General features: G+C 36.0%; 1 protein-coding gene across 2 annotated transcripts in view; it reads left to right on the forward strand.

Moving 5' to 3' along the window:
• The window catches only part of LOC102697701 (retinoic acid receptor beta), a 246308-nt gene that overhangs the window by 82016 nt on the left and 140587 nt on the right, over positions 1–23705 (forward strand). For both annotated transcript variants that reach the window (XM_069195083.1, XM_069195084.1), the window contains one exon: positions 2037–2128. The gene's annotated coding sequence lies outside the window, so the exon portion shown is untranslated. The remainder of the gene's footprint in view (positions 1–2036; positions 2129–23705) is intronic.

Here is a 23705-nt window from a genome sequence, read left to right on the forward strand (position 1 = left end):
CTTAAATTAATGTAGTCAATTTTATATTAAGTGGGATGTGATGCTTTATGTGAACATACTGTAAGCAAGATATAATTACAAGACTTTCCTTGTGCTACCAAAAAATTGGTATTTTCTCAGGAGTAATGTGTCACCCGAAGAAGGCTCCACAGCCGAAATATTGTGTTTTCTTTCTTCTCTTTTCAGCATGAAATAAACCTATTACTTGTTCCTTTGCAGCCTATGCATACAGATGCAGCTACCCATCTGAACTACTTTTCTTAGGAGTGAAAGGAATGAAAAAATAAGTTCTCCATTTCCCATGAATTGCACAGTGTCACAAAGATACGTCTTTATGAATTAATAAAATAAAATAAAAACAATCTTTGAAACCTGCTATTGTTTATAAAAATATTTTTTGTTAGTATAAAAGGTGTAAATGCAAATTATTTAAAAAATCATTGTGCTTCTCACCGCATTGAGTAGCATTACAAATGAGAAGCCACTAGTGCACTTACAGGTAGCATGACCCACAAAATCACAGGCAACAGCAAAGGTGACAGTGAGAGTACTGTTGTTGTCTCAATGACACTGCTTATAGTACTTGGCACAGATTAACTTCCATATTCATAATTCATTCTAAAATAACACACTTCTGCATGTTCACAGGAAATGGTGCAATGATCAAACTTTTATTCTAAAAAATAATGTGTTCTATGAATGATCACACTATAGTGAAAAAGTTCTTGTATTATTAAGTCTTTATAGTCCAAATCTATCACACTCTACAACTTCAGGTAATGTAAGATAACCAGTAAATCCATTTGAAACTTGCACAGTTCAAGGTGTTGAATTTCTAAGAAGAAATGTCCTTAATAATTCATGAAAAGATGTTTATTACAGAAAGTGCAGAGAACTTCAGGGACTGGTTTGTCTTCCCAATCTGCTTTCACAGATTCTCCCTACCCAGCAATCTGAAAAACTCTGCTATTGAATGAAAGACTTTTTCTTTGTTATCACTCAGAAAACAGCAATTTATTTTTTTTATTTTTCACTTGATAAATTGATACAGATTTACTTATACCCAACACATTTCAAATCTTTCCAGACAGACAGTTCAGTTTCCAAAGTAATAACTGAATGCATAAATATGGAACTTTTTTTCTGTTTGACCCCGTTGAATAATTATAGGATGTAGTAGATACGGTACCAGCAACAGATTAAATATGAATTAGACATTAATACCCTAGACTAGGGGAATTACAACAGATTAATGATTTTGTTTTCCATGTAATAATTACAACATAACAGAGTATTACTTTTGGCCTTGTGCACTGAAATTACTTATAAGTAATCGGTGTAATTTATAAATTACTTACTTATGTTACTTATGTGCAACTTTAAAGCAAGAATTATTCACACTACTCTGCAAGGAAAGAAAAATAAAAGTAAGTGGGACATTCAGAATGCCCTAATAAGGGGGAGATGCAATGGCTCGGATATCTTGTCTTATTTCACGTCTTGAAGTACATATAATAAATTTAATCCATCCATTCATTTATGGTCCACTCTTCTCGGTGAGTTTCAAGACATTGATAATTTAAATACTCTGTTATTCAGAAACTAAAAGCATGAATGAAGATTGTAGATCATGAAATATGCATGGCAAAAAATAGCAGATGTGGCTGTTTTTGAGTTTGGATGGCAAATTGATATCAGATCAAACATTTCAAGCCATCTAAATCAGTTATAAACAGTTGTTGTTTTGTTAGCAGGGTTTAATTGAAGAGTGAAGGTGTGTCAAAGCCAGGACTGATAATAGTGTTGCAAGCCTGATGACTACATTACATGTTTTAGCAGTGATGCCCATTAAGTTAGAGAGCAGTAGCTGGGTCCCCTGAGATAGTTCATGTCAAATGCAATAAAAGAAATCTTCACAAGTTATCCGGACGCATTTTAGCGTATGCTTTAGAAAACAAGGCCTTGAGTTCAATGCAGTGATTTGATTTTTTTCCCTTTTTTTAAAATGAAACAAATGTGTTTTTTTTTTTTTCCAGGACGCTAATACAGATTTGCATAGATGCAGAATTCATCAAGTGATGTTCCTTGGATCTGATGAATTCAAGGTGTCACCTTCTGGTACAGAAAGGTTAGTACCCTAGATTAAATCAGGCTTTTTAAATGTACATGCTAACATGCATACTATTTGTATGTGTAAGCCCTTGTTGTGGGTAGATTATTTGTTGTGCCCCTGTTAATTAAATATTTTCCACTTTATGCAGAATTATTAACTTTAAGTGAATGTGGAATTGTTGGTATATGGCATTTTTATATTTTCTATAAAATATAGATGTTAGGCTTTAAAGTTAGATTTGCAGCATTCTCTGCATCTTCTACTCCAATCAAACCTATTTTAGTTTGATACTTAAAATTAAAAAATGTGTTTCACTCAATAGTTAATCATCTGTAACATAAATTCATTTCAGTAAGATTAACTGGTGGTGACTCACAGTCAATTTAAATAGAATGAGAGCCTACCTCTTACAAAACATATGTATTTTTATATGGCTGTGTTAGTGTAGGGATATTTAGAAAATTAGATATTATATTTGGCTAACTCAGTGTTTTGGAGGTTGAGGCTCTTAAAAGTTGAAGTCCTTTCAAAATAATACTCTTTCTTATTTCTTGAAGAAATACTGTACGTGCAGTGGAATGTCACTGAGAAAATATTTTCTTTATGTAAGGTGTGCCTTACATGTTGAGCACAGGTGGACTGCTTACAGTATGCATTTCCTAAAAACATTTGTGGCAATCAAGGTTCACAGTCATATTTTTGCATTAACCTGCTAAGGAGTGTCATTTGTGTCATCCAGTTATCAGTGAACTTTAAACCTTCAGGCCCATTCAACCTCTTATGAACAGAAATTTCCATGTGTTTATTTTTGAGACGCATATACATATGCATATATGTACAACATCTTTATACACCTGGACTAGAAAAATATGCAAAATTCACTATTAAAGTGGACATCCCCATTTTTCATTGAAGGAGAACGTTTTGTTTTTTTTTTCATACATTTATTCATTTACAGATATTTGCCTTTCACAGTACCCTCTCTGTCCTTTACAATTTCCATGTAATTATCCTCAGTTTAACTGTTCTCAGTTCTCCAGTCCTTTACTTGCACCACCAACCCCTCGTATCTCTGCTTTCTGCCTATCTACTGTACACACTTGATGAACTGTTATAAACTGAAATGTTACTGCATATTTTACTCTGGCTTTCTACTTTTCAGTGTGGAATTTACCTCAGCGTGTTTCTTTGTAGATCGTACAGTATGCAGTTCCTTACTCCATCATGTATCTATGAATCCTTGCTAAATTAAATTATGTTCCAAAGGGACAGCTACCATGCCATGGGGCATTAATTCTAGGTCTAAAGATTAAAAAAGGCTTTATTTTTAAATGATATGGGTTTTGAGGTCTAGGCTGAGATTTGAATTATAATTACTTATCAAAGTATCTGTCTGCTGCTGTTTGGATTTTGTAAGGATTGTTCTCCTATAGTCCAGCCAATGTTTACATTTTTTGTAGAGATATATCTGTGAGATAAAGCTTTAACTAGATAACTAAGGTTTAGAGATCTGTGCCAAACAAATTAGCATAAAACAACAACAGAATATGGGCACTTCAATGCTGGGTTTCTTTTCAGAATTTCCACAATAGAAACTTGTTTATATTTTTAGATTTTACACAAATATATGGAGGACATACAATGCAAAGACGATTTGTCTCATCACCCAATGCCTAGAGTTTGGTCTTGGAGACTTGTATCAATGGGTCAAAGATTGTGGTTGGATATAAAACTGGAAAGAGATGAGTGCTGTAAGGAGGGGGAGCACACTTCATTCAACCCACTGAAGGTTATATGTTTCATATGGAAGTCATATGATTAAACTGGAAGCCGGTTCTAAAACAGGACTAAGATGTGCATTGGACTGGGACGTGCAGTAGATAAAATTCTTGTCATTGAGTTTTGAAAATACTTCAATGTGTTCACTAAACTCCTAGACTCCCTGGGAATAAGCACATTGCAATTATCAGTTCTAGAGAGAACAAAGGCTAATTATTTAACCTTGGTCCTGACCCTATGAACAAATTTATACAATAATCTTACAGGATATTAAATACATTCTGAAACACCTGTGTCATTCCTTTACAACTCTCACTTTTTACCATCTCAGATGATGTGATAAATATTTGTAAATGCTGAAGTTTAAAGTTCAATCTATTGTTCTTCTTTGAGTCTCATTTACAGTAAACCTGAAGTTAAGTTGTATCAGTTATACACCTGGAATCCTCTTATAAACACAACTGAGTGTCCAGTGTATTGTATACTGGATATCAATAATTTGATTTTCGGTTTCCAAAAAAATTGTGAATGTTTCCTTTGGTATTTTTATTTTAAGAAATTAGAATTCAAATTTCACAAGATTTCCCTGTCTGAGGAGTAAAACAATTCTTTGCTCTTTCCATTGTAACATATACAAAGTTAATCTCAATGGATAGATATGCTAAGAAATTCAGTCCAAATGCATATCAAATGTTTTTTAAAGGTGAAGAAGTCACTTCAGGAATCCTGATATGTTTTCTGCAATTTATTAAACTAAATCATCTCAATTTAATTAAACTGGAAGAGGTGAACCTTGAAGCGCTGTCTTGTTTAACATGAACTTGATTAAAGTTAGTGAGAGAAGACCATTTTTGAAATCAAAGTATAAATGTTGAAAAAGCACATAGTGTATGTGCCAGGAATTTGAGATGTATAAATTAAAATTCTCCGTGTCAGAAAGGGAGCTGCTGAAATGAGATGGAAAAATCTATCCTGTAAATGACAAGAAAATTATTATTGTTTGTACGTGTTATGTATTTGCATTGACATTGAGAGAGTTTTCTATTCTTTTTTATTTTTTGATGGCAAAACCTGTCTCACAAAAAGATGTTTTTGGGAAAGATTAAGGAGAAGGAAGCCTGTGTCATTTACTTAGTCTAAAACAAAAGTAAAAAGCTGACATCCCTGCCTGCAGTTATCTCAGCTTCCAGAATTAGGTCAGTTTCATAATATTCTAGTGGGATCTCAGTAGTCTGCATCTGATATATTAAAAGCATTATCTGAAATAGCAAGGCATAGAGAAGATGAAGCCACAACTTATGTCTTGCTTATTGAAAACAAAAAACAATAAAGATGATTTTTTCTCTTAAAAATTAGGAATTCAAATATATTTAATCAGTCACCCTGTATCTGAAACTGTGTCACTAATTAGCATTGTTAATCATTATTGCAAGTGATTCTGATGACTCTTCAGGGTTTATTGAACAACGATTTAACTAATTTAGAACACAAGGTGCAAAACTTAAAAGCAACATGATATTAAGAATTTGTGAATATACAGTATTGTATTTTTAAAAAGACAGATTTTTGCCATCTCACTGGTTCCCAAACAAGAAAATTCTGATTGACTAAGTTGTATAAAGTGTAAAACAGGTAGATTAGCACAGAGGACAGACATTTCCAAACACACCAACACAGGCCCTTTTTAATGAGCTTTTATAAGATTGGACACGGTCTCCCAAGTGCAGATATGCTATTCAAATTCTTATATAGTTGCTGAATCCACCCACAACTGCGGAAGCATGAATGTAAAAAATCGAAATCTCCCATATGCAGAGTATATTTAAATACAATATCTTTCCTTTAGAGGAAGTTTTTAAATTCTTTTTCTCATTCATTTTAACCACGCAAAGGAGTTGTTTTGTCCCTCGAGCTCGATTAACATGTCAGCACTTGCACACTAACACAATCCACAGTATCCACCCATGTAGGACAATCGAACAGTATTGTGTTCTTGTTATTACAACCCGTGGAAACCAAGGCAATTGAAACTTTATCAGGAAAACACAATTTCCATTCAGATTTTGTTCCAAAAAATGAGAATTGTTTTTCTTCTTCCTTTGAATTCTTGTACTTACTGAATACCTACAGTCATGACCATTAAGTAGCAGCTCACCAAACTTCAGCTTAAATTAAATGAGGTGTGAAAAGGTAAACTGTTGCTTGTGCTCATTTTACGTGATTTACATAATTCATTAAGTTAATACTTTGTTTGTTCTTACTTACTATATTTTAAAATAACTTACATTATTTTTATTTTGCATTAATACATTATAATTATTTTTATGGTTCAGTTTTTGATACCTTTGGAAACAATTACAGTATATATACATGAAATCTAATAGACAATATGTGAGGGCCTTAAAACAGAGCACCTGTTTTATAGGGAAAGTAAACACCATTCTTGTTACTAACATTAAAAAATATGAAGGTTATATGTGTTTTACACTTGTCTTTTAAGTGGAAAAAATAGTCAGATAAAATTTAAAATGTTACTTTTAGGAAAACCTTTCAAACCTAAGGTTTTCTCCCTTTTGTTTTTTAAAAATCTACCAGAGAAAGTTGCTTTAAATTGTCAGTATTGCTCATTCTATCAGGTAAGCTTTAGTGCAGTATTGACTGGCCAAAATGAATGCTGATGTGACTTCATTTATTTAATTAATGTTTTTTTCTTTTTAAAACAATCGAACAGTTGTGATTCCATAGCAATTTTGGCAAACCTTTAATTCTTATCTAAATACAAATAAATTAGGCAACTTATGAGAGTCCTTGAGCATAACATGGTTACTACTGTCCAGTAGTGCAGAGTCAATAGCAGCATTCATTATATAGGTCCACATTTTTACATCAAACTTTTCATTTTCTGTCAGTTTTCTGCCAGAAATCTTGAGATTTCACATACGGTGAACATGTGGTATGTATTGTACAATTTATAGAAACAGACTCAAGCCTTCTGATTTTTGCATGACATTTCATGGTTCATTTAAAAATAGTTCTGATTAGCAGGAAGTCTAGAAAGCTTAAAAAAATTGTTTTAACTTTTTATCCACATGTTCTAGGTCAGACATCACATGGCAGACAGTGAACGTCATCAGAGGCCTTTCTGCCTGGTATTTTATCATGTTAAAAGAATATTCTTCTGGCAGAACTCTTGCATTCTTCATATCTTTTCATCATAAGGGCCACTAAATATTTTTCAAATTGATCTGAAAATATATTATTAGGTGTGATTATTCTTCATGTAAATTTGTACTTGATCTGTATGTATCTTGAAAGTATTCATCAGTAGTTTATTTTTTAAATTAATGCAGCTCTGCAAGATGTTCAGGGGTTTTGCTACTGACATTACATAAGCTTGCTAACAGGACTGTCGAATGAGTCTGTTCGCCTCCAGAGATACTCATGAACACTTTCTCGTGTAACGGTAGCAATACTTTTCTGTAGCATCAAATGAAGTGATGGCTCCTCTATGGCTGACTCAACAGTCTTTAAGTGTATATGACCATTACAGTACTGCACATGCAACGCTTACCCACATACAGTATTACAGTACTGTAATACTGAGTGTTGCAGGCTGTGGGATGCAGAGTTTCCCTTCCCTTTTGTTGTTCTTGTAGTGGATTGAAATCAGGATTCAGGAATCCCAATGTTGCTATCATGGTCACATGGTCATTTTATTCTGCAAATAATAATAATAATAATAATAATAATAATAATAATTGCTTACACTTATATAGCGCTTTTCTGGACACTCCACTCAAAGCGCTTTACAGGTAATGGGGACTCCCCTCCACCACCACCAATGTGCAGCATCCACCTGGATGATGCGACGGCAGCCATAGTGCGCCAGAACACTCACCACACATCAGCTATTAGTGGGGAGGAGAGCAGAGTAAAGAAGCCAGTTCATAGATGGGGATTATTAGGAGGCTTAGGAGATTATTATGAATGGTAAGGGCCAATGAGAAATTTGGCCAGGACGCCGGGGTTACACCCCTACTCTTTTCGAGAAACGCCCTGGGATTTTTAATGACCACAGAGAGTCAGGACCTCGGTTTTACGTCTCATCCAGAGGATGGGAAAAGTCAATCAGATACTGACTTGTCTTTGTTACTGAAGCTCTTCTCTTACTGTGTTGATTGCTATCATTTTCTATTTAATCCACCAACTAGACATGTTAGGGATGATCTACAGAGAAAAAAGTAACAGAAGCACTTATTTTTTAATTTACTTGGTTCTTGCAATTACCTGTAGAGTGGTGAAGTGAACTGATTCTGGGTTAGTTGAATAAACAATGTGAATTACCACTGATAGGAATTCTGGCAGAGGAAACATATTTAGCCTTCAAGAGTATGCTTCATTTATTGGCTTCTTACATTATGCTATGCCTGAATGAAAATGTGATGGGAAACAGTGGAATGCACTGGGTTGATGCATTTTATTCTTTGTTCTAACACAATCAATGAGGCCATAGTGCAGTCAGCTGATACATGTGTATCTGGCTTCAGGGTCGAATTTACATTGGGATAACATTTATCACAACACACGTGTCCCCCTGACAAAATTATATATAACTATCCAGACAGACATCCCTGCCCTGCTTTAAATATGCACACCTTATTACAAAAGCTGTTAAAAGCTAATATGAACTGGATTGTAACAGCACTGTTATGGGATTGTCGTGGCATCTTTAATTGAAGGTACATGAGTACAGTCCATTTGTTCTGAAATTATTAGGTGGTGTTTGAGAAAATCAATTATCTTAGTTTATGTTTAGAAATGACTCTACTAAAAAGAAACAATAAAGTAGGATGTCCATTACCATAATTGACAAATTCATTTATTTGAACATTATAGACATTATAGTCTATATATTGCATCGTTAAGGGTCTGAGTCCAGACAGCTGTCTCGGTATCCAGTTCAGCCTGTGTGTCATATGTTTTTTTAGGCATCTTTTGCCAACACTCTCTGTCCGTCTGTCATGTAGCAAAATACCCTTGAAGTTCTTGCTGTACAGCTGTAGGAATAATATTGTAGGAAAGTAAAATCGGTTTAAGAAAATATTATTTTTAATACATTTGAATAATTAGTTTTATGAAATTAGCATTATTTAATAATGTTTATTGTCACACTATGAGTTATAAAAACTAATAAGGTTTAATTACTATAAAGAAACCCTCATACAGTATAAGCAACAGTACATATTTAAATTGTTTGGTCAAATTTTTAATTCTGGATAACAAATATAAATATAAAATATACCATGCTTAGTATGTTGGCTTTAATTCACCTCATACAGAAAATGATGGTGCGGGTCAGATATCAGTGCTGTCACATTCCCCCAAAAGAATCCCAAAAAACACAGAGGCAGATTTCAAATACTGAGCTAAAAGTAAATCAGTCTGGCTGCAGTTTCACTTTAACCAAGCAGAACTGTGTGTAATGAATTAATGCTTTTGATGCAGGCTTGTTTGGACTAGTGGATCTGGATATGCAGTGTATAAGAAGCATGTACTGTATGCTGTAGGTCAGTGGTTCTCAAACTGGTGCGTGTACCACTTGTTGTATGTGGAATAGCCCCAGGAGGTACACCAGATGACCCTGGAAATTTGTTGTGTGCACTGAAAAATTAGGAATTAAAAATTAAATTATTAAAAATTATTCATCTGTAATTTAATCGGTTTCAGAAAGCTTAAGACAGGTTTTCATATTTTCTATTTTAATAAAATTAGTTTATGTGTCAAATACGCAGCCTAAGTCCTCAGCTACGTTGATACAGTGCGTGCTAATACTTGAGTCTCTATACTCCTCTTGAGCTTTCAAAGAGACAGTTTAGCACCACATCAACCAACAGAACAAGTGATCAACAATCTATACCTCGCAAAAATCAAGTATTATGTCATGGCTGAAAGGAATAGATGCCTAGAGTACTGATGCCAGCTCCAACAGATCACGCACATCCATTGAAAATGAGGAGGATTATACATCGTAACTAGGGTTACCATATTTGTACATAAAAAAAGAGGACACCCTGAGAAACTTTTCTATTGCCTTATCTGGGAACAGGGTCGGGATGGAGAAGGTTTTCAAAATATCCCACGTTTTATGTTCATTGGTAAAGTAACTGTGATGATGTTTAACTGTGTGAAAAAAGTCCCCTCCGCTGCAATAACAGAATCCTCTGTTTTGCTGCCAGATTTTACAAAATAATCCGTTAATTTGGTTCTCTCCTCAAATTGCCTTTTTGTGTTTGTCTGAGTCAACATGAGTTTGCAAGTGAAGTACACCTTTATTTTCCACGGGGACAAAAGTACCAAGCTTACACACCAAACATTCAGCTTCCCATTCTTCTCTGCCACTTCTAAAACATGGAAATTTATTTTTTGGTTCTGCTGTGAATTAACACTTTCGCTTTGGCATGGTGTTTGAGGGTAGGATATTGAGAAACAAAATAGGGAGCCTTTCGAGGGAAGGCTTCTGCACTGCATAGACTGAGTAAAGAGAGATATTGATGCCCGACAACGTAGGTCGCAACGCGAGTTAGAGAAGTTAAGAAATTCTCTCTCTTTCTATCTTTATAATTTTTGTTAATTATTTTTCATGGTGAAAATAATGGGATCGAAATCCCAGACTTTTCTGGATATTTGAAAATTCCCCCTGGACGAGATATAAGGATCAAAAGAGAAGGCATGGCCGGGAAAATCCGGATGTATGGTAACCCTATCGGCCACCGACACTAGCTCTTCTGCTGAACCTGACGCAGACAGCACTGCTAGTGTTAGCAAGCGTTGGAAAATGGCTACAAGGCGGTACGATCCAAATTAACTAAGTGCTCAGTGCTATTTTTATTATATGTGTGTGTGAGTGTGTGCGCACGTGCTCATGTTGGTCATTGAGATTTTCGGTTCGTATGAGAAGATGACTTGTAGGTGGTATTTGGATGCTTTGGTTTGATCAGGGGTGGTACTTGGTCCAATATTTTGAGAACTACTGCTGTAGGTGACTAAACGCAAGTCAGGTGGCAAAACTTCCAGCTAGCAGCAGTAGCAGGACTGGCTACCTTGGAGTAGGACTCTGTGGTGGGCAGCAGAAATCACTGGATGACCAGAAGAGATGTTTGATGGAAGCAGAAGCAGGAAGAGAGCTAGTTACCAAGTAGCTGTATTAACTAGCTTGAGATAAGAACTCTCTGCAGGGCAGTGGAAATCACTACTGTGGCCCAAAACAGTAGCCTGATGCACAAAACAGAAGAAAGCTACCACATGCAGAATTTAGCTAGACAATAAGTAATTCAAGCTGAACCCCTGAAACTGAAAGAATAACAGCTACTGTATGTTGCAGCTGTAAGCACTGGGAGAGGGAAGACTCAAAGGACCAACACTAACCAGTTGGACGCCAACCAAAAGTAGGAGGATAGATGGGGAAGGAAACATATCACTTTACCTGCCTAGGCCTTAAGTGCTAGGGACAGCGAGGGGATGAATGAAGAAGCCTCGATCCAAGGCAGATTGATTCCATGTGCTTGCACCAATGGGGTGGACTTGAAGTCACCACCCAGATCCTGTGGTGGATAGCCAAAAGAAGGATTAGGGAGAGGGAAGAGACAAAACAGCATATAATGGCTGGGGCCTTGGGTGCAGTGGGTTGGACATTCTAACAGAAAAGGAGAAAGAAAGGGGAAGGAAGGAGAACAGAGCGATGAAGATTTGGAAGAGAGAGATCAAATGGGAAAATGGATAAAACTGTTCTAGGTCAGCTGTCACAGGTGCTGATCAGTAGACCTGATGCACCTGGTGGGTGCAGAGACAATAGTTTTCAGTGAAGCATTAAGGCTGAAGAGGCAAGAGAGACTGCAGTTTTGGATGAATGCAAGAAAGGTATGGTCCCTACAATGCCAAATGCAAGATGTGTCCATCTGTGACAAAGCTAAATTTAGAGTGCTAGAAAGATGCACACAGTACTGTGTTCAAGTGAGATTTTATGCACAGAGAAGTGGAAGTGCAAGATTAGAATTTGACCTCCATCCAATTGTCTGTTCAATAATAAGATTAATATTATGGGTAAATTTATATTCCTATAGTACATTCAATGGTGTTTATTATTCCAACTGTTTCTTTTGAGAATAAACTTCTTATGATTTTATTAAATGCCTGTTTTGTTTTTGCTTAATTACATATAGAAATATGCACAGCTAATATAAAGGTATATTGTAAAAATGCCAGATCACATACTTGTGAATTTGTTTTCATTTTCTTCATATTCAAGATTATCATTATTTCACTCACAAAAAAGTTCAAACTTTATTGTACTTTTTCGAATGCCTCTCAGTTATGAAGAAATTATCACTTTAGTCCACTTCTTGTAACAAAACTGCCCTTAGTTTAACTTAGTTTAAACAATAAAAATCATGTTTAGCTCAGCACACTTAGATAAGAGACTGTGAACCTTTGTATTTTATTCCCATGAGTCAAGACCATCCTATTTACAAACTGATCATTATGTGGCAGATGGTCTTAGGTGTTATTCTTCCTTCATCTCTGAAAGAATTTACAATACATAGTTGCTTGAGCAAGATCCAGTTACAGGGAAATTGTAAATTATTGTCAGGTTGATTAATTTATTTCAGCTATTTACAGTTTCTTAAATTGTAATCCAGACTGACTATGTCTACAGAAAATCCCTCCAGAAACTTTAGATCTCATTAGGGAAATTCTGTTGTTGGATAGATGTTGGGAGATGTTTTATGGAGTGTGTCAGCTAATGCCACCACTCTTTCTGAAAATACTTCATTGACACGGGGATCCTGTAACTTCTTCACACACCTCAAAGTTATTTGGTTTATTATCTAGTGGTCAGAATACTGGTGCTACCTTTTGGGCAGCTAAACCATTCCTTTCTAAAACGATAGCAATGCTACCACTGTTGGAATAGACTGATTTAAGTGTTGCCTTTCTCCAAATGAAACACAGTTTTAATTATTTGTCAAACGGATTCACTAATTTAACCCTGAATAATGAAACACTTAACCAACTACATTATGTACATGTAACGTTGACAGGAAAAAGCTAAACTGCTTTGTTAAAAAGTATATCAGTATACAGTATATCATGTTATGGTCTGTAGGAATATATGATAATTAATGTTATTTATGGACAAAGGCCAGGATTGACTAGTAAAATCTGGAGGGACATTTTCCTGCTTCAAGTGTTAATTTCAGTCATTGCCATGGTAGATAAATTTAACAGTTTTGCACACATGATTTCTGTGTTATACCTCACAAAGTACCCTTAACATTCCTGTCATGTTTCATGAGCCCTTTATTATATAACTGCACATGCTTGATGGCTATTCTATTGGGACATTGCTAGGAAAACATATCCCAGCATGGTGCACAACTTAATCTTTTCAGAGAAAATGTAATGTAATATACACATACTTCAGGAATGTCACATCCTCTTAATAGCAACATCTTTAAATAAGGCTCATTTTAGAAATATGAGAACATAATAAAATACATATTTAAGGGCAACGTTATGGAAATAAACTTTGCACAAGTAATTTTCTATAAGTGTATGCTAGTGTTTAAGCCATACAAGTCCATAAAGAGCTCTGTGGAAAACTGTTGCCAGGGGTGCTGTAGCAAATTGTTTGATTGATTGGAAGGCTGGTTGGTTTACAGGACTCACAGTATTCATTCCTGCAGTGCCACTATCATAAAATGACAAAAAGACTCAACATTAATGGGGAATATACAAAAAACTTTGCTTCTGTTGATCTCATAACACAAGTTCACTTGTACTGAACCTGATACAGACTGAGATAATATCACTCCATTGGGACGATAATAGTGCTAAATTCTACTAAATCAAGAGAGAGAGTTTTTTAGGATATCAAGCTCTACACCATCCCCAGAGTGGCCAATACCTAATCTCCAGCAAGACTGATCAAGTGTGATGATCTAATCTTGTTTCATTTGTGCCGTGGCTCATATTACAGAGACTGATGTCTATCAGTCGCTGAGGTTGATATGGAGGAGAAGGGTTTTTTTTAAAGTGCGTAGTCTAACAGGAATCACCACCTTGGAGTCTAGATACCATTAAATTCTCCCCTGATGGGAGACCTGATCTTCTGACATAGTGGAATCCTCTGTTGACTGGGGAGTGGTGCTGTGTGGCTCTGAAGCTGGAGGTGCTGGCCACTGTGCCCATGTGTTCAAAACCAGTCTGGAGAAGAGAAGCACTTACCCTACTCTGGAATCCAGAAGTCTCACATTTCACAGTGTACTGAATCTTTTAAACCACCTGAGTCCTCAATTTCTTACTAAGTCTACAGTAATTTTCCTATATACTGGGTACATTTTATACTACGTTTTAGACTAGATACATAAATAGTGGATACTCACATTTCAATATATTGCAAGCTGTGAATGTTTAAGTAAGAATCAAAGAGGCTCCTAGAAATACAGTATGCTTAAAATAGTAAACACATATCACATTTTATTGTATTCCAATATGGAGTCATAATGTATTTCATTGGAATTTTTGCCATTGATGAACAAAAAAAACCTTTCACCAAGTGAAACCAAAGTTCTACATATATTCCTAAATTCATTATTAATATAAAACAGAGAAAATAGGCAAAAACAGAGTATTTTATGTCAACCAATGGCAAAAATTAAATACATGAAGCGTTTTTTATGTTTAATACCACTGCACACCGATTTGCTTTATTCACAATCATCAAAATAATAATTATTCTGTTACACTTTTATAGGAAGGAGGCAAAAATCTCATTTTATTTGTTTTTCTATTTTTTTTGTGTGTCTATCCAGATACTCTGCTCATTTGTAGGTGACCACATGAGTCCATGTTCAATAGGACACTCTGGGATGGACTGAGATAACTGAAAGACACTATCATGTAAATTCAGCATTATGCTTTGATCAGAGGAAAATATATACTTTATATCTGTGTGCAGTAAAATTGTAATTCTGATCAGATGTTTTGTATGAAGACTATTCCCAAAGCATGACTAATTTTCATCTCAATAAAGCTGAAATGGTAAACACATACAATAGTCATTTTGTTGCCTTACACATTTGGCTAAAATAAAAAAAACAAGAATTCTGCTGACTTTGCATATTCTGGTCTTTTGTGGGACCCTGTACATACTGTACTCCTCCACTGGCTGCAGTCTTGAATTTTGAGAAGACAGAAATCTGGTGTTGATGTGCTTCGTATCATCACGGGTGACATGGCTGCTGTATGCTGGCAATAAGGGAAACTAGGGACACAAATTATTATGGGCTGGCAATAAAAGCACATTAGTTTGAAAATGTAAAATGAACACTGGTTTGATATTCAGAAGATTCTTTCTAAATATGTCTTTCAAATCATTCTGTTTAATTAGACGGGTGTTACAAAATCCATCAACCATCTTTACTTACAAAGTTAATCTACTAACTAACCCCTGGAATTGTGCCTATGGATTTTTCTTGGAGTAGTAAATGAAGCTTGTTTGATTAATGAAGAGATATATTCTTCTTCAAATATGATGACGTCAGGTATTTAACAATGTTGTACTAATATATTAATATGGTCAATATGATCTAACAATAAATCATAAGTAACCTAGAATTTTTTTTTCTAAAAAGAATGTTTGCTAAAATATGCAAGTTACTAATAATAACTTTAAAGTTCTTAATGCTTACTGAATTATATGGTACTTTTATCTTGCCAGGCATATACAAAGCAGCACACTGCAAATTGTTTTTTAAAGTCTGGATTAAAATATTATTCTCAGTATTCTCAGTATTCTGAGAGATCCAGATGGCACACAACTGCATTAAAGCAAGCCGTCTTTGATGATAGCTTTCATTTCCATAACTTGAACGTCTTGCATGCTTTCTTTCTGCAGGTTGCAAATAGATTCATGCCTTGTTCGCACATTTTTTTTAATACTGTATATACTGTATATACTGTATATTCTTCAAGAAACAGAATTTTCCCAGCATAGAAGTTACAGCATATTGATGTAACGCAACAGATGTTTTTTGAAATTATATCAAAGTACATTTAATTAATTTTGTGATGATTTGGGGGGATTTTCCAGCTGATGAAAAAGTAAAGAATAAAATCCTTCAACTTTTTCAAGTGTTAACCCATTTCCTGCTGATCATGTTTGCTCTGGCACAGAACTGGGAATTCCTCGCAGTTTGAGAAAGCATTGTGTGCATTAGAATTTCAAGCCAGATATAAAGAGAGGTGGGAATAAGTAAGGTCTGGCTGTTGCAATGACCGTTATTGTTGTATTTTTGGGTTTTAACATGACCAGTGTAAGATGACCAGGGGAAGGGTCATTCATAACCAGTATTTCCGGAACGAAACACTTAATATACTTAAGGTAGACCTGAGCAAGATGGCCGCCAAGGAGAATCATCTGACCCATTGTTGGAGAAAGCCTATATTCAGCGATACAATGAGACACAGGTGAGCCGCATCAGGAAACAAAATATAAATGCCCTGGAAGCAGTAAGCCAGCACGGAGGCCGATAAGGAATGCGTTTTGGAGGAAGAGGAAGAGGAAGAGGAAGAGGAAGAGGAAGAGGAAGAGGAAGAGGAAGAGGAAAAGGAAGATTAGGATTGTGGTTAAAAGGATTAAGGAATAACGGACTACAGTTTACGGATTACGGACTACGGTTTGTGGGTGCGACATGCGACTTGGATACGGGGCAGATTTGTGTGGACATACGGTCTTTGGAATTTGGATTGGTTAAGGATACAGGAAACGGATTACGGATTGGAATCGGAAAACAAACGGACAAAGTAACGGAGAAGATCAGTGTGGTATGAGTAACATCCCTTTTACACCTGCTTTTCCCCTGGCCACACCACACCAGCCAATGACCATAAGCATACCACTTTTTCATAAGCCACCTACCCTGACTCAAATCCCGACTCAAAACCTTCTTCTTCAGAACGGCTTTTATTTTCTTGGTGTCTTTTTCTACCCCTTGCATCTTCTACTAGGCTTCTAATCCCTAGATTTTGCCTGTGCCAATTTTTTTTTATCTCCTATCTTCGATACTGTTTTCTGTTTAGAATGTGTATTTATTTCCTGTAAAGCATTTTGAGAATTTGGAGAAGACACTTACTTACTGCGTAAAATAAAGTGTACTGTAGTATTAGTAGTAGTAGTAGTGGTATTAGTAAAAGCAAAATCAAACAGATAAGGAGGTGCAAAGTCTTTAAAGAGACCAATAAGATTTTACACACTACAAGCTAGAGGAAGCCAGTGCTGGACCAGAAAATAGCTCATAAGGTGTCAGATTCAGAATAATGCCAAGGCTGTAGCAGCAGGGTTTTGGACTTGCTGAATGTTGAATAACGTGTGTGTTGTCATTCAAGCAAGAAAGAGCTTTAAAATAATCCAACAGTCATGTCATGAAAGAATTAATTAGAGCTTCTACTGCAGATAAAGAGGGGCAAAAGCACTTATAGACCAGGTTGAATAAGTGTATCAAAGTACAAATTTGAATAAAAAATAACTGTACAGTTCCTAACTTGAAGACTAAGGTCAAATCAATGCCCACAATTATGTGGTACAACTGTAAATTTTCAATGAAGGAAATGAGTCAAAATAGATCAGAGCACTGCATTCAAAACTCATAATTCATGCTTCAATAAAGAACATTATAGACAATTGACTGACATCTCATTCTAAACAATAGATACTGTATAAACTCAGCACAGAGGAAGGACTTTGATCGCAGCTCTGACCATTGTGGATGAGGTGGCTTCTCATCAAGACATAGTTTCACATGTATAATTCATCTATAAATCCTAAGCTTTGTTTTACACAGATACAGGATGTGAACAAATGTACAAGAACACTTACAAGAATCTTATGGTAGTAAAGACATGGAAAGCTACTTGGAAACACAGCCACAACTCTTTTACACTAAACTTTAAAATCAGATTTCTTACTCTGAGCTACCCAGTGGTGTTTTTAACATCACCACAGAAACGATTTTGTTATTGCTGGCTGATGCAAATCTCCAGAAGCAATGGAATTCCTTTTTTAAAGCCTGTATTGTTTTATTTGGATTTATATAAGTCTTAGTACTCAAATATTGACATTAGCACTGAAATATAATTGGCACATTTAGATCAAATGAACTCATATAATACCAGTATGAGTGAATTAAATAAAGCAGCAGGCATTGTTTCCACTGAGTTTTAAAGAATTTTTCATTCCTTTCTGCATTTGTTTGACACGTTTATATACTGTTATTAAGGCAGTACAGGGAATGTGCCCTAAAGCTGTCAGAATTAACATTCCTAGATAAGTGAAAATATGGATTGAAAATGATGGCATTTTTGGCAGCCGGTGTCCTACACCCTCCAGGATTACCAAAACAAATGTCATTAATGTAGCACAAAGAAAATTGACTTTCAATGCTGTTATCCATCTATCCATTTTCTAATCACTTCATCCCATTGAAGGGGAGGAGAAGCCTATCCCAGCAAGCAACAGGCTCAAGACAAGATGCGCGCTGGACAGGACACCGGTTCACTGCAGGGCAGACACACAGACAGTCACACACACAGCAGGGCCAATTTTACCAGAAGCCTGTTTAGCTAACAGTATATCTTTGGACTGGGAGGAAAGTGGAGGAACCGGAGGAATTCCACCTGAACACAGGGAGAACATACTGTACAATATCCACTCAGATAGCGCCCCAAGTCTAGAATTGAGCCACCAGCTGTAACAGATGTCGGAAAGGCATGCTGTGGAATGACAAGGGGAGCAGTAGAGACCCTATGCGTAGCGGCAAAAGGGGGCAACACGGAGGTGAGCCCAGGCTCTGGGGGTCAGACGATGTCGGTATAGAAACCTATGCCCTCAGGCCATGGACGTGGGGCGACTTGCTAATAGGCGGGTCTCACAACATCTGTATCCTCAATACTGAGCCAGGAGCAGAGCAGACGCAGGAAGTAAATAGGCTACACAACAAGAACCACCGGAAAGACATGAATAAGCACAGGGAACTAGAAACGGGAAAGTAGACCGCCCTCTAGGTGTACAGGGCGTGACACCAGCAGTGACACTCACCACTGCACATCCATGCCATCTCAACCATGCCACCATTTAAACCCTAATGTAGATTTCAGATTTTTCTCCGTAGATACAGTAAAGGTCTTGCTTGCTGGAGCTGTTCCTGCATTACACACATTTTTCTTAAAGGCTCGGATGCTAAGATCTTCAGGAAAAGAAGGCTGAAGCAGCTGAAGTTATCAAAGGTGTTCCTTACAGATCATGCAGCATAACCATGAATCATTCATGCGCAATACGCATTTGCAGATACTATATAGACTATGCTTCCACTGTACTCAGTGTAGAAAAACAAGGTAATTGGAAGATATGAAGTAAGACAATTGTGCACTGAGTATCCTTATAATAAGAGACATTTAAAAACAAGCGTTACTGATCCAAGTACTCATTTAACACGGTGGACAATATTAAGGTAAGATTGAACTGTTTCCTGAGATATAACTGCATATTTGATGCTTTGTTTGTTATTTTATGTTTAATTAAGATATTCTGTCATAACACTGCATAAATAGAAACCTATTCATACCTGATTTAGTTAATAAAGGTTGCCATATCCTTGAAAAAAAACATTTTTAAAAATAGGCTCCCACAAGCATTAAGCAGTGACCCTACAATACGTTTATTATGTCAATAGAGGTGCTGTCTACATTTTGGTCAAACTGTCCATTTTTTGTCTTAGGCAATGGCCTATTATTTTTCATGGCCAATCGCCAGGATGCGAGTACTGATTTGGCAGGCATTTATATTTATAGGTTTCTCTTTGAAATCCTGTTTAATCAAAATAATTCAACTGCAGAACAGAAAAGGCTATATTTGGAAAGCTGTACAACTAGGGAGTAAAAGTTTAACAATTCCAAATTATCGGAAGACAGCCATTTAATGGAAAATGCACTCTGACAGGGGGAAGCTGTAAATTAATGTTAAGACTTGCAGATCTGTATTACATGTCTTGGTCCAGCCTTCACTGTTTTTGTTTCTGAACTTAAAATCCACCAGAGATTTCCTTCATTACATTTTCTACCTTTATTGTAATTAGCTGGTCACAGTATTCAGCATCACCGTTCCGGTACATGGGTTTCATGCCGTTTATATAAACAAACACATAAAGGATTTAATCTGTTTGTGAGACACAAGGTAGCCCTTGGAGTTTGCTAAAGGAATGAATAGAGCTAGCCATTAAAATTATTTTTTTATTGCTGTGGCAAGGAAGAGCTGAAACATCGCTTTAGTTGTAATACATTTTCTGAAACTAAAGAAGGGATCAACTGACAGAACACATGCTCTGCATGTCTCTGCTACCAACAAGGAGCTCTTAGTTTCACATAAACAAATAAACAAAGGGCTGTACTCTCAATAATGTGACCGTGGCATTTTTTATGCTGTCAAAAGATTGAGCTGTTTGATTTTGACCCCTTAATTGTTTGAATGTAGTATGGAATCACAAAGAGGCAATTAGCACTATTCTTTGGCATTAAACCACAAAATGACTTAGAACTGACTTAGAATTTTAGTTTAAAATACACAATTGTTTACCCCCCTGTACCCACCAGTGTTAACACTAAGTTGCTAATGTTTCACACAAACTAAGAGAGGCTCCACTCTTCTTAGAAGACATAAATGATGAATGATAAGCATGCTAATGTACACTATGATGAATGGGCCAAAACATACATGATTTAACATGCGCAGTTTGTTGTCTTAAAGGTTAAAAAGCAAGAGAGATACTATATTTCAGCCTTTTGCAGATACTTGTTCGCCAGGGTATTATGCTTTCTGTAATGGATCCTGAGGTGTGTAAAAAAGAACAATACCTTTCAAACCAGTGATTGCACCAAGGGTGGAAACAGGAAGCCAAGACAGTGATAGGACACTTTGAGCAGAGTTCATAAATGTTCATAAATGATGTGATGTGTGATGTGATGAGTTAAATGGAGCTTTGTTAAAGGGGTCCTTAGTTGTAACTGGAAGACCGCTTCCATCCAATGATCTTTATCAGGTCTTTTATGTGGATGTGTATCAAAACAGTTGTGCTGTATTTTTATTCTTTCTGCTGTACCTCAAGAGCGGGAAAGAAAACAATATTTGACTCGGCAGTATCCCAAGCACTTCAAGAAGTGAGCTCCCTGAATAGCTAAAAGTTTATGAAAACAGTAATTATGTTGTAAGCATGTTTTTAACACCTCAAATGACACCTAACATTATTTTTATAAGGGTAGCATTAATAGAACTCTTATAAAAACAACGTTTTAATTTATTATCTCTGGATTTCATCAACAATTATTAATTAACTACCTGAAGCCTACCTGTCAACTATGAAGATAAAGGTCCACAAAGATCAGATAACAGATCTATACAGAAATCCAGAAGTATCTAAAGCAGAAATAAAGGAGGGAGAAGACAAATACTTTCCCAAAGGAAGTTGTATAGGCATCATAGACATAAGGAGAAACAAAGGAGAATCACAACTATTAATTAAATGCTTATATCTAAATACTAGGAGTATTTCAAACAAATGACAGGATGCTACCATATTAATAGGCAATTATGATATAATTGGGATCACAGAAACATTATTAACTGAAAACGATGAGGATGAATGCAACATTAGACACTACAATACGTACCATTCCTGAACAGACAGAAAAGATAGATGAGGGGGAGGTGCAGTGCTGTATATTATAAAATGTATTCAGGTTCGAGAAAAAACAGACAAATAAAGAGCCTCTGAACCAATATGGGTCAGACTGGTTCAAAACCATTTCAAAGGTAAACCACCAAACTACTGCACAGTACTTTGAAATTAAGAATTTATGTGGAAAAACAAGTAGATTCATGTGAGATTTCACCTTTCCCAGCATAAACTGGGAAAAGCCTATAGGAATGTCTGTCTAAGATGAAGCTCATACATCCTGCAGTTTTCAAACAATGCAGGAATTTGCACTTTGGCACACATCATACAAAAATATTAGTCCAATCTGTCAAGTTTTCTGTTTGAGGAGTGAAACCATTGGGTTCTACAGTATGTTTTGCTGATAGTTTATATGCTCAAATTTCCACTTCAATCTGTTAACATCCCATGTACAGAAGAGTAGTGCTAATGCAGTCTTGTGCAACTCAAAAATTTGGGCGTCAGGGTATTAAGAAAAAAGTAATATATATACTGTATATTACAAACATGTGTAAAGATCAATGTTAAACAAGTTGTAAAAAAAGTAAATGTTGTTGAACACATGTTTAAAAAATGAATACAGCAGTTGTGTAAATGCACAATTTGAATATGAGATGTACAGCAGTACAATGAAGGCATTGTAAACATCGTTAAAGCAGGATACATATGGCATCCAGCATCACAGTTTCACTTTTGGAACTAATATTTATTTTCTCAGATATCCATATCCGTTGTCCATTACATTTTTCACAAATGAATATTTACACAGTACTAGCATGATGCTTTGTTTTGAATCAATGTCAATGTTGAATCTCTTTAAAGCCACTGTAGCTACTATGAGCAGAGAGATTGCATATTGTACTGTATGCTTTTTCTAAAAGATGAGGCAAAGAAGGCACCATGCACTTACAGTGCTGTATGTATTTCATTTGCATACAAAAGGCTCTGGTGCAAAGCAAGACTGAATCTTATACAGTACTGTACTGTATATTTAGACAAATCTTATACTATTTTAAGTGAATAAATTATAGAAAAGATACGAAAAGTGTCATTGTTACAATGTTTTTCAATTTCAGCACATTTGTTGAAAGCATTATCTGAGTTCTAAAAACTGCTTGCATAAAAACCCGACTTCTCTTTTTGTTTCTAAAACTTCTGTAGCAATTTGGTGATTTATCAGTATCAGTATTAGTATTATTTAAATCATCAGGAAATGAATTCGTTGAGCTATGTGTATTCAAACAAACTAGGCACAAGCACACATTTAGAAATATTATCCATGTTTTAATGACAACAAAAAAGAAAACAAGGCAAAACAGGTCATCATTGGTTTATTAGTTTTCTCCAGTTCTCAGATCTGTGCACTTTCCCAGTTCCACTGGACAGTTTAGTGGCTGGAAGCCCAAGGTGAGGATGGTTGATTCTTTGGGTGTCGGTACACGTTAACACAACCACAAAAACATAGACACTGAAAGTTTAGCAATCACAACACTTAGAGTATCCTATTCTGTATCACTAGGCCTCTCTAATATCTGGCCACACATTTTCAACTGCATCGCACTTCTGCCATCAGTTGATCATCCTTGAGATAGAGAAAATTGATCGATTCAGGCGGATCTTGATCACGGACATCACCAAGAAGAGAAAAACGATTCACCTGGGTTAAGAAAAGTGGAGTTACAGTGTAAGACAAAATACCCCACAAAGACATGAATGTGCCTCAAACTACTCATATGCCAGTATGATAAAAGCTCATTTTACCACAGCCACTGACAAAAGTTGTAGTTTCTGCTCCTCCAGGCCGAACCAGATGTATACACAGTGTGAACAAAAACAAGTCTCCTTGCTGTATTATGTGAACTAATAGCAGGAGAATGGAAAGTGAAATGTCAGTGAGGAATAGTGAATTTCCCTCTGTGATGACTGGAGACTTCTATGGTAACATGGTGTCCAATGGCCTCACCAATAAAGATGTTTTCACAGTGCGCAAT

Source organism: Lepisosteus oculatus, chromosome 10 (genome assembly GCF_040954835.1).
Source record: "Lepisosteus oculatus isolate fLepOcu1 chromosome 10, fLepOcu1.hap2, whole genome shotgun sequence".
Classification (NCBI taxonomy): Eukaryota; Metazoa; Chordata; class Actinopteri; order Semionotiformes; family Lepisosteidae; genus Lepisosteus; species Lepisosteus oculatus.